At 33.7% G+C, this 11,818-nt stretch overlaps 1 long non-coding RNA gene across 1 annotated transcript; it reads left to right on the forward strand.

The window, feature by feature from the left end:
* The first annotated feature begins 3,403 nt into the window (after positions 1 to 3,403).
* On the forward strand, positions 3,404 to 11,584 carry LOC141399695 (uncharacterized). Its single transcript, XR_012411904.1, has 3 exons — positions 3,404 to 4,083; positions 7,903 to 8,953; positions 9,019 to 11,584. It is a non-coding gene; the product is annotated as an uncharacterized lncRNA (long non-coding RNA).
* Positions 11,585 to 11,818: the final 234 nt, after the last annotated feature.

The following is an 11,818-nucleotide window of genomic DNA, read 5'->3' on the forward strand; positions in this document are numbered from 1 at the left end:
CGCGACGGAAGACAGTTATAAGCCATTCCTTCATGCATACCTCGACTAATGTTTACAGCTGCACCAAAATCGCGGAGGGTAATCTGCAAAATTGCCAGTCATTTATTGATATATTATTTGTTCCTTTCGCTTTTTGAGCACCAGGAAGAAAGGAAATTCGGAAATATTGTTACAATTTTTAAGTTAAATTGACATTTTTGTATAAATACATTTGTATGTATACACGTACACACATAAGCATTGCGTGTCAAATTCAATTTACTTCGAAATAAATACTTTAAAAACAATTTTAATCAGCTGTTACCTTTTATCATTCTACCATGAGTTGCGAACATTTTTGCGGTAATTCACGAGACGGAAATTTTTAATGGAGTGGAGTCCAGTTGGATGTCGAAAATTGAACTAGTGATGGGAAGGCAACATAAAAACCTTTAAGCGCTCGGCACATACGGTGCGTTGTGCGTTGCGTTACAACTACCACATGAAAAAAGTGTAAGTGAAGCCAAGTATTTTTGAAAAACAACAATATGGCGGACGCATAAAAGTTAAACATAATTTAACTGTTTTGCGACAAGTCCCAACGTGTCACTAAACGGACCGTATGTGCCGAGGGCTTTAGGATGATGAAGCAAAATCAGATGCGCTTGGATTAAATGGAGAACGGAGGAAGTAAACTCAAATATGATTGAAATTAATGGAAACTTTTTTAATATGTGTTTAGATAATAATACTATGTTTACATTTACGAAATCCACTCGATTTCAACTGTCAATTCCATTGCTCAAACGTCAAATGAAATCCAATCGATTTCAAATGAGTTTTCATTTGACGTATACACAAAGCAATTGACAGATGAAATCGAGTGGATTTCGTAAATGTAAACATAGTATAAAGTTCTTTGTATTATTGTTTTATACAATTAATAAATGCATTTTATTTATTCTGGAATATTTCGCAATGGCTTGCATTTTTATTGCATCTTTATAGGTCATTTATAGCTCATTTGGACTAGCCCAAGATCTATTTAACAGGTCACGTAAGTAGCACAAATACAACTCTGTTTTTGTCAAAAATTCTTTCTTTTTCATACAATTTATTCACAATAACAAAAAATTTGACAGATTGAAACCAATCATCTGGTCATTTTACGCCACCTTATTATTTCATCATGGACTAGCCATAAATCCTCGATAGGATTTAATAAATCCAGTACAAATCTCATTGCATTTAGATATACATTTTGGAGGATTTAAATGGCAGTCAGCTGATTTTTGTTCATAGCACAATTACCAAGGTAGATGCATCAGCACATCTGATCGAATTTGAAACGTCAAAAGATTTTTTTTGTAAATTGAATTCGTATCAAAAACATACGTCAAATTACAAATTTATTGTTTTATACTGAAAATTTTAGCACATTATGCTACTAATAGCTGTGTTCCTTTACTTGCCTGAGGTAACCATTTTTACCATTTGTTACCATTTTTAACCTGCAAAGCGTTCCTTAACCCCGAAAAGTGGCAAAACTGGAAGCAATTTTTAAGAGAGTGAGAGGGGAGAGAGAGCGAAAATGGCTTTCTCTTCTACCACAGGCTACCAGCAAAATTTCTGCAGGTAAAAGCGGCAGAACTGATTTTTCGACTTTCGTTTGACGATTATTTCACAATGAAGAAGAAAAAGTCGAACGCTGACAAAACTAAATTAAAAACTGTGAAATAAAAGACGAAAATTAATTTTTTTTATGATTCTTTTTGACATTGCTGCCAGATCTACCATTTTTCCGTTCCTTTACTTTTCTGGTAAAAATGTTCATGAGAGAGCAATTTTGACACTTTTCTCTTTTACCACTCTCATCATTAAAAAAGTAAAGGAACAAAGCCAATGCTAACTAAAGAGACAATAAAAAATATTTTATCGCAGTTTGTCATTTAAAATAAATAAACGAATTATTTTATCGCTTAGACATCATAAATATTAGTCTTGTTTGATTAAAATCAACTTTGTACATCAAAACAAATTTAATTTTTCCGCCTTGTTAACAAATGTTTACATTTTAAATTATTTTTAGTGTAGCAATTCACCGATGCATCTACCTTGTTTCTTGTGCCAGCTTGCAACTTTTTGTATTTTCTAGCAACATGTTGCAAAAAAAAGAGTTGTATACGAGGATTTATGCCAGATTTAGAACAAATCCACTTAATAGGAGGATTTATTTTTGTATGGGAAATCCGGTAGATTTTGGCTGGATTTAGCAAATAAAACCTGATGTGCTAAATCCGGCTAATGAAGTCATATCTAAATGGGCTATTAGACTGACTAAAAATGCAATCCGAAGAGTGCCTTTAAATTCAATCCAAAACACTACATCAAAAGCTGTGATTTGGATCGAAAATGGAGTGCATCCTAGCTGTGTGCTGTGGAAGCATAATGGAGTGCATCCTAGCTGCGCGCTTCCTTGTAAAATTCATAGAAATAGACCCAGCAAAATTTTTTGGAAGTTGTCACAACATCTTTCGATGTACTCAAACAGAATTATGAAAAATGCACTCCGTTCGATACATTTTATAAGCAGTTGCTGTAGAGATCCCTACAGAAAAAAACAGTTGATTGATCCCTATTCAGCGCTCGCACAAAGATGTCAATATTAGCTGTGTTCCTTTACTTACCTGAGGTTACCATTTTAACCATTTGTTACCATTTTTAACCTGCAAAGCGTTCCTTAACCCCGAAAAGTGGCAAAACTGGAAGCAATTTTTAAGAGAGTGAGAGGGGAGAGAGAGCAAAAATGGCTTTCTCTTCTACCACAGGCTACCAGCAAAATTTCTGCAGGTAGAAAATGGCAGAACTGATTTTTCGACTTTTGTTTGACGATTATTTCACAATGAAGAAGAAAAAGTCGAACGCTGACAAAACTAAATTAAAAACTGTGAAATAAAAGACGAAAATTGATTTTTTATGTTTTTTTCTGACATTGCTGCCGGATCTACCATTTTTCCGTTCCTTTACTTTTCTGGTAAAAATGTTCATGAGAGAGCAATTTTGAACAATTTTGACACTTTTCTCTTTTACCACTCTTACCATTAAAAAAGTAAAGTAACAAAGCTATTATAAGATAGGAAAAGTCAATTGTTAAAAAATTAACTGTCGAGGGAGTTAACCTCTGTTGCTACGATATCATAACAACATTCTGTTAAACGAAAACTGCTACTCATTGGAATATTGACAAGAAAAACATTAAAACTCAAGTTTGATGGCATTCGCTTTTGATTTTTTCATTGAACGAACAATAAAAAAAGAAAAGAAATAAATTTCGCCCACAAAACACGACGTGTAGCCATCTGTAACCAAAATGTGGAACTATTAGCATATGTTTTTGGAAAATGCATTTGTTCGGGTCCATGGCCCAATTGGTCCTCCGGCAAAATCAGATGATTTAGATTTGAGCTGTCAAAATTCATATTTGTCATTTGAATTCGCTGTGAGGTATTGAAATGTCGAACAATATAGAAACAGGTAGATGTATCTCGAAAAAAGAAAACAAATAAACTTAATGCTGTACACGTAAAATGTCAACATTTGTTGTGTTTGTATGAGAATTTAATTTACAATAACTTATTTTAGCAGTTCAAGTTCGATCAGCTGGTATTTTCTGTTTCGTCAAACAAAAATAACTACGGTAACAAACTTTTCTCGGAAAATGTATTGTATGTATCTACCTGAATTGACAGAAAAGAAATTCGCCTCAAAAATTTTTTCGCCTCTGTTTATGAAATTTGACATTTAAAATCTTTGTTTTTCTTTGAATTCGCTTGCTGGAGGACCTGTAATTGGGCCATGTTCGGGTCTTTATTGCTATACGTCTTTGGCTAGCATTTTTTCTCACTTTTTGTTAGATATGGCAACTATTCATGCAACTACCTTGCCTTTGTATTTTGCAAATAATTTTTTTGTGGCTGGTTTGTGTTATTGGTTTTATTCGCGGTGGTATTGATCGATTAAACAGATTAAACAAAACAATTCTCCTGAGAAGTTGTTGAATTATGGTCGTTGGTTAAAAAAAAACAACAGAAACATGCATTGACGGTAATTTTTTATTTTCATGAAAAGCTGAACGTTTGTTCGACATGTTATCCTTACAAAAAATAAAAAATTCCATGTAAGGTCATAACAGAAACAAAATGTAATTGTGCTTTAATTAAATTAAAATGTGTTTAAAAAGAATATCAGTGTGCGTGATTTAAATACTTAAAGGTTATATGATAACATTTGTAACTGGAAATATTTTTTATTTATTGTATAAAGTACCTATGTATGTACATTCGTACATTCACATTTAAAACCTTTCATTGATTTACGTATGTACCACAAATCGTACACTTCTATTGATTTTTATTGGATTCCGATTTATAAACAATAATAACCTTTGTACTTTTATTTTATTTTCCGTAAATTGTCGTGCTTCGTTTTCGTTTTTATATGTTGATATTGCATATGTAGACATTAAAACAGCAATAAAAATTGCATGCTCTTGTTTCCATCACACTTGACAGTTTTACTTTCCATCATATTTTAGGATTTCTGGATTTCTACTTCTAACCAAGAAAACCACCATTTTATCCTCGCTTTTTTCAATTAGGATCATCTTTCCTTTAGGTGAGAAATTCGACATTTCTCATGAAGTCGGGGCCGGGTCCGGCTCGTAGAGACCCCTGCCCACCCGCCACCCGGGAAGACGCGCCTAGTAGGAGAATGGCAAACTCCCCTAGGCAACTTTGAATTAAGTTCATCGCATTTACTAAACTCAAATCGTGTCAAAATTTTTGCTCTGTCCCAGAACCTGTAAGAAGCTACTATTTTTTACTACTATAACATTTTTCCTTTATGTTATCCAAAAAGTAGTAAAAATTAGTAGACTCTTGCAGGACTGGAACAGACCATTTGTTATTACATGTAAGTCTTGTCTCCCCCTGCCCACCAGCATACAATATGTATTGGTGAAAGTCCATACTTCCCTCATAGATACCAGGCCGGCCAAAAGCCTGCTATATAGAGAAAAATGTATGATTTTAAAGAGGCCCATTTCTCGGGAAGTGTACATTTCCGGGACACAAGCTATAAACAGTTGGAATTAGGACCGAAAGGAGTACTATCTATAATGAAAATGGCGAATCTTTCCTCCAAGTGCACCTAAAGGAAAGGAGTTCCAAAGGAAGTTGCATATTTTTAGAAAAAAAAAAAAATGAATCAGACTGGACTCCAGATATGAAAGAAGACTCCCTTGTCTTTTTATTCTACCTGTTTCAGTTTTTTCAGGCTTTGTTTAAAATAATTCTGGGTAACTGTAAAAAATACTTTTAAGTTTTTAGTCGTAAATTAAAATTTAGAAACTGTTACGTATATTAATGGGTTGCTAGAAATGGGAAATGGGTAAATAACCAAATGGTAAATACCCATTAAAATGGGTAATTTGGGTACAAATGGGTAAATACCCAGATTTTTAACCAATATGTGGGTAAAAACTACAGAAACTAAAATCATCCAATTGGACGCGAAAGCGCAGTAATTTAACAAATTTTAACTGACTATGAATAAAATTACCTTTTTTGGAAATGAGACTAGTTAATATTTTACCAATTTTGGTCCATATTTTTGGTAAATCTCTCATATATAGATACAGCGTAATTTTTGACATATGAGGGCTTTTAGAACGGTTTGTTGAAATCCTTCTTGCGGAAAAACGTAAATGCTGGACCGATATTCTTATTTTTTCTATATACATATCTGATGGCTTTACTTTTGATTTTTGCTGATAATCTTGAGATTTTGGTCCTCTTCGACAAAGCTATATTTGCGGTGGTCTGCATTGATTTTCTTTCTACATACAACTCCTTTTCTTTTTGATTTTCTGTCTGACAGAAAAACAAAATTTTCATTTCAAAATAAATTTTTAAATACCCAAATAAACACCCGAAAAGGGTATTTATCGGGAATTTACCCAAGTTTTGGGTAAATACCGGGTAGAATCCCATCTATACGTATTGCGACACAAGTCGTGTCGCGTTGTCAGTCGTCTCTGCGAAAAAGTATATAATATTAGACAAATTCACTTAAAATAAATAAAAATGTTACTTATGTTTCAATTTTTTTTTATTCACTTGTAAATATGCACGGCGACAGCTAATTTGTTGTCGCCCGAAAATTAACTTTATGGCGACAGAATTTGCCGGCGTCGGGCGAATTTTGTCATACGGAATGTAAAAATTGCATATGGCAACGCGACACGACTTGTGTCGCAATACGGAATCGACCATAAAAGTTGCAGAAAGATGTACCTCGGAAAGAAAATTAATGCATAAACGTAAATTAAGCCGGACTTCTCTATAATTGAAGAGGTGATGAGTGGAGAAGTTGAAGCTGCCATCTCAACATTGGATGCAAAAAATGTGCCCAAATACTGGTGGAATGATGAGCTTTCAGTGAAATACAGAAAACAGCTTGCTGCGGTGAAGAAAGCAAGTAAATATCCTAATTATGCCAACTTAACTGAAGCTAGGAAGGAAGTAGAAGAATGGAAGGAAATGGTGGCCAAGGCAAAGAACAACAGCTTTCTTGCAAAAATTGATGATATTAATTTTAAATACTCGAGATGCTTGGAGATTTATCAAAAATGTGTGCAACAGGGATGTTGCTGCTGTTAGACCATGGAGTTGTGAGAATGATGCGGAATATTTAAGAAGCTTGAAGGAAGAAGTGCCCTATGACGGTAGTGGGAATGTGGTGATGCCTGAAGTTGAGGAGAACCAGGAGGTTATCACATTCGGCTTTGATCATTTTGAGCAGATTTTGGCCAGCAAAAAGAACGGTTCGGCTGGCGAGCACGACAAAGTGGCATATGAAATGATTTATGGCCTTCCTGGGATATCTAAGAGAGCTATTCTAACCGCCATGTATGATGAATTTCTAGATAACTCCATTAGAGATAGCTGGAGAATTATTCGAATTGTTCCTATTCCGAAGCCCAAAAAAGACTTGAGTCAAATTAGTAATTTTCGCCCCATTTCACTTATTTCTGTCTTCATTAAATGTATCAACCTAATGTTGAAAGATATGTTGGCGCAATCTGGTATTACCACAGCGGTCATATGCTTATAGGAGCAGCATGTCAACTACTAGCTGCCTAACTGAATTCTTACACAGAGTAGCGTTACTTAAGGCAAACAATTATAAGATATTAGTACAGTCCCTGGACATTAACAATGCCTATAACTGCGTTAAGAACGACATTCTTGCTAACCTCATGTATAATTATGGAGTGAATGGCCGGATTACGAACTGGATTGTAAACTTTTTTTCCAAAAGAATTTTAAGGGTGGGCAACAAGGAGATTGAAGTGAATAATGGAATTCCGCAAGGTATGTAGCTGTTTATCACCAATTTTGTTCAATCTATACATTGCGAAATTACATGATCTGGAAGATTCTAGCACTATGATATTCCAATATGCTGACGACTTTTTGTTAATGGTGTTTGACAGAGACTTTGACTTAGCTGCTGAGCGTCTTCAAAGAAAAGCGATCTCTTTTCAATGAATATGTGCTACCTTAAATCTTTCCTTCAGTCCAGAAAAATCTAATACTATCTATTTCGACAAAAACAGCGTTAAACAAATCTCATTGTCCATTAATGACAGCCAGGTACAGCAGGTTAAAAAGATGAAATTTTTGGGCAAGATGGTATCAAATTCTCCCCCAGAGAATTGCCTCCAAAACATAGAGCCAAGATCCTCACTGTCAAAGAAATTATAAAGATCATGCTCAACACATTATCTTTGATTGCCCCAAATTTTCTGCTACCCGTACTCAATTTGAACTGCTATTGCTCTTTTGTTTTTTTTCTCAACAGATCTGGAGCCGTCGACTTTACATTGCTGGTCATTGCGGGCAGTGCCCTATCGATTTTATGGAACAGTATTTTTTTTTTTGCTGCCATTGTGTGCTTCTTGTTACTGGATAATATCTTGCCCACACTTCGTTAATACACTCTACTGCATCTCAACCAGGTGTTCGTGATTATTTTGTTATGTTAATATGTGTATGTTAAAATTAACTGTAATTGCCGTATCTTAGCTGTTTATTTTAAGCAACTTTCGAATACTATTATCTGCTGACGAATTGGAAATTTTCGATTATCAACCTGGCGTTTTGTATCCTAAGGATCCCCATATATTTCCCTCATTGCAAGGGAATCGCTGAGAGTTCAAAAAAGAGAGTGTCATTCAGCGCCATTTTTGTTTAAAGAGAAGTGAACATTTTACAACTTTTTTGTGTACGGGAACGGGTTTTCGGGTAAAATGTGTAAAATTCGTAAAAATTGTAAAAACTTTTTAGTTCTGGAACAAAGCTTATGTGTACAACATTCACAGGTAGTAAACATGGTACAATAATACAGGTAAAAGCAAGTCCCAGCTGATTAGATTCACCCGTAATACTAGTGTCAAAATGTATATGACGTTTTGTCATTGTTTTTCATTGTGTATACTTTTTTGTCAACCGTTGTATTGAAAATTTCGAAATAAATCATCCACAAACAAACACATTGGAAACTAAAAATATAAAAAATTTAATTTGATATTAGCATATACATCGGTAAGTACAAAGAAATATGTACATATATTTTCATAAATAATGGGTATTATCGCATAGTGAAAAGAGAAAGTGCGTATTGTGCTATAAAATAGAAACGAAGGACAAAGGACCTTATTTCAACATTCCATTAGATCCACATATAAGGCGTGACTGGGCTAAAATCTGTGGAAAGGATTTCAAGAAGAATGACTGTATATGCTGGGATCACTTTTTACCGGAGGATACGAGAAGAGTAGGAAAAAATGGAAGCTCATACCACGTGCAGAACCATTTGTTGTGCATTCGCAGAAGGTTGCGACTATGGAATGGTAAGTAACTGTTTGTAATTTAGAATTGAAAATTTATGTAAACTGTACTTTTTTCCGTTCCACAGATGTAAATATTGCATTCCATACCATAACCGTTGAAGAATATTGTGAGGAATTGGAAATAGATACAGACCAGGAGAAAAAGTTAGTCTTACATACAGTCAACCAAAAAAGTCTACATACACCCTAAAAATCTCAAGTTTTAAGGGTAAGGAAACATTTTTATGAAAATCCAAGTACATAGTTCTATTGCATATACCGAATGAACAAAATTAAATACAACAAAAATATATTCCATAATACGAATAACGGTAAATTCTATAAAAATTCTATAAAAATAAAAAAATAATAGGGAAAAAGTGTACATACACCCCAATGAAATATTGAGATTACCGTAAATTTTATGGAATAAGCAATACAAATTTTACATTTTATGGCTTATCGAACGTCTTTGGCTGTAAATGATATATCTTTGACAAAAAAGGAACATATTTGTGGATTAATTGCCTTTATTTAAAGTCAGACTTCGCGTATACCTCGTTAAAACGGACCCTTGCAGTTTTTTGCAGAGTTTTTCAATCTGGTAGTTTATAAAACCCCAGAAAATACAGTGGGACCAATCATTTTGAGATTCTAGAGTGCTTTGAAGTTGTTCTTGTGGATAATATATGCTCCTGAGCTTCGCTAAATATACGAATTCCTGAGTTTTCTCATAATAAGGTCTGATATAATGTTTGGTCCGTAAATCAATCAGAAATGTACAACATTATTCTACAAACCCGCTCCTCAAGTTTCCAAAGCATCAAAATAAAAGCACCAGCAATGGATGCTCCAGGATTGTACCAGACCTTATTACAAGGTAATTCAATGGCTTCTGCATGTAATTTGCCCCTTGGAATTCGTACATTTTGCGAAGTTCAGGAGCACATATAGTGTTTACAAAGACAACTTCAAAGCACTCTAGGATCTCAGGATTATCAGTCCCAATGTATTTTCTGGGGGTTTTTGAAGTAACAAACTCAAAAACTCAAAGAAATCTGCAAGGGTCCGCTTTAACAAGTTATACGCGAAGTCTGATCTTAAATAACGGCAATTAATCCACAAATATGTTCCTATTTTGTCTAAAAGGTATCATGGACAACCAAAGACATTCGATAAACAATAAAATGTAAAATTTGTATGTATTGCTTATTCCATAAATTTTACGATAATATCCATATTTAATTGGGGTGTATGTACACTTTTTCCCTATTAATTTTTTAATTTTTATAGAATTTACCGTTCTTCGTATTATGGAATATATTTTTGTTGTATTTAATTTTTTTCATTAGGGATATGAAATAGAACTATGTACTTGGATTTTCATCAAAATGTTTACTCACCTTTAAAACTCGAGATTTATAGGGTGTATGTAGACTTTTTTGGTTGACTGTAAATAAACCGTGTTATGTGTTTACTGCATTTTTCTTTTACTATTGGCAAATGTAAACGGAAGTAAAGCTATGGAATCGAAAAAGTTTGTATCTTCGTGGCAAACGTCTGCAGCCTCTTTTCTTCGGTTCATCTTCAGCGAATCCATATTCCAGTAGTTTTCGTTTGTGAGCTGTGATTGGCGATTTTTAGGTTATGGATGACGTAATTACAGCTTAAAGTACTCAAAATATGAAATTTTTACAAGGTCCGTCGTATATTTTCTATATTTTTTTTTTTTTTTTGATATGTTCTCACCATAACTATTTCAAAAACGATTTGTATCGAGTGTACAACATCTCCTTAATATATTAATGTGGAAAAACCCACAAAAAAATAGTTGTTTGTATCCGAAAATAACGAAAGTCTGGGTTAAACACGTAAAACCCGATTTTGAGCTATATCTCAAAAACAAGAGCTGATGGAGAAAAACCGGGACCGGATTTGAAAATAACTCGCCGATTTCATCTAGAAACAAGTGCAACTTCGGTTGAAACAAAAGTCCTGTTGACCAGTGTTATTGATTGTAAATATTTTATTTAGAGAAATACATACCGTTAATAACTCCTTGTTATGAAGAAATGTTGGAAACGTTAAAATTTAAAATCTAACGTTTTTTCATTCAACTCGTTTTAATTAAGAAGCCTTGACATTTTTCAAAGCAATATTTATGATTTTTTATATTTGTTTACATTTTTGCCCATATGGCTATGACACTAGTATTACGTACAAAAACAAATTTCTATGTGGTTGTTGTATCGATTGTTGTACAACAGCACTTGCTTTTACCTGTAATAATTGTACCATGGGTAGTAAATTTGACATCTCATACGACATTGATGGATAGTGTAAAAACACTTTAGCCATGTTAGCCAGCAAACAATAGTTGGTCTGTTCCAGTACTGCACATTTCTACACATTTTTACTATTTTTTTCGATAACATAAAGGAAAAATCGGTTATCGGAGTAAAAATGTGTAGTACTGGAACAAACCAAGTTTTTGAGATCAGGGTTGCCTATTATAAGCCATTAAAAATCACATTTTTCCGTTAAAGACCATGGAGTTTTTGATGAAGCCATTTAACAAATATTTTTTTATATTTTTAAACAATAATATAATAAAGAGTATATGTCACGCCGTATGCAACAAATAGAAATGAAGATATACATCACAATTTAAGATAAATAAATGAATGATATTTTTCTTTAAAATTTTTATTACTCCAAGGTCCAAGTATACCCTTTAGAAGTAAAGGAACACTTTTTTTAGTAAAAAGTGGTAAAAACTTTAAAGGCTTCGACACATAAGAAGCATGGCATTCTTGCTGAAGTCATATCTGATAAAAGACTAAAGACCAAGTTCGACCTAATAAAAAGATTTCAGAATCACATTTG

This window comes from Musca autumnalis, unplaced genomic scaffold (genome assembly GCF_047663935.1).
Source record: "Musca autumnalis isolate F117 unplaced genomic scaffold, ASM4766393v1 scaffold_3, whole genome shotgun sequence".
Lineage (NCBI taxonomy): Eukaryota > Metazoa > Arthropoda > Insecta > Diptera > Muscidae > Musca > Musca autumnalis.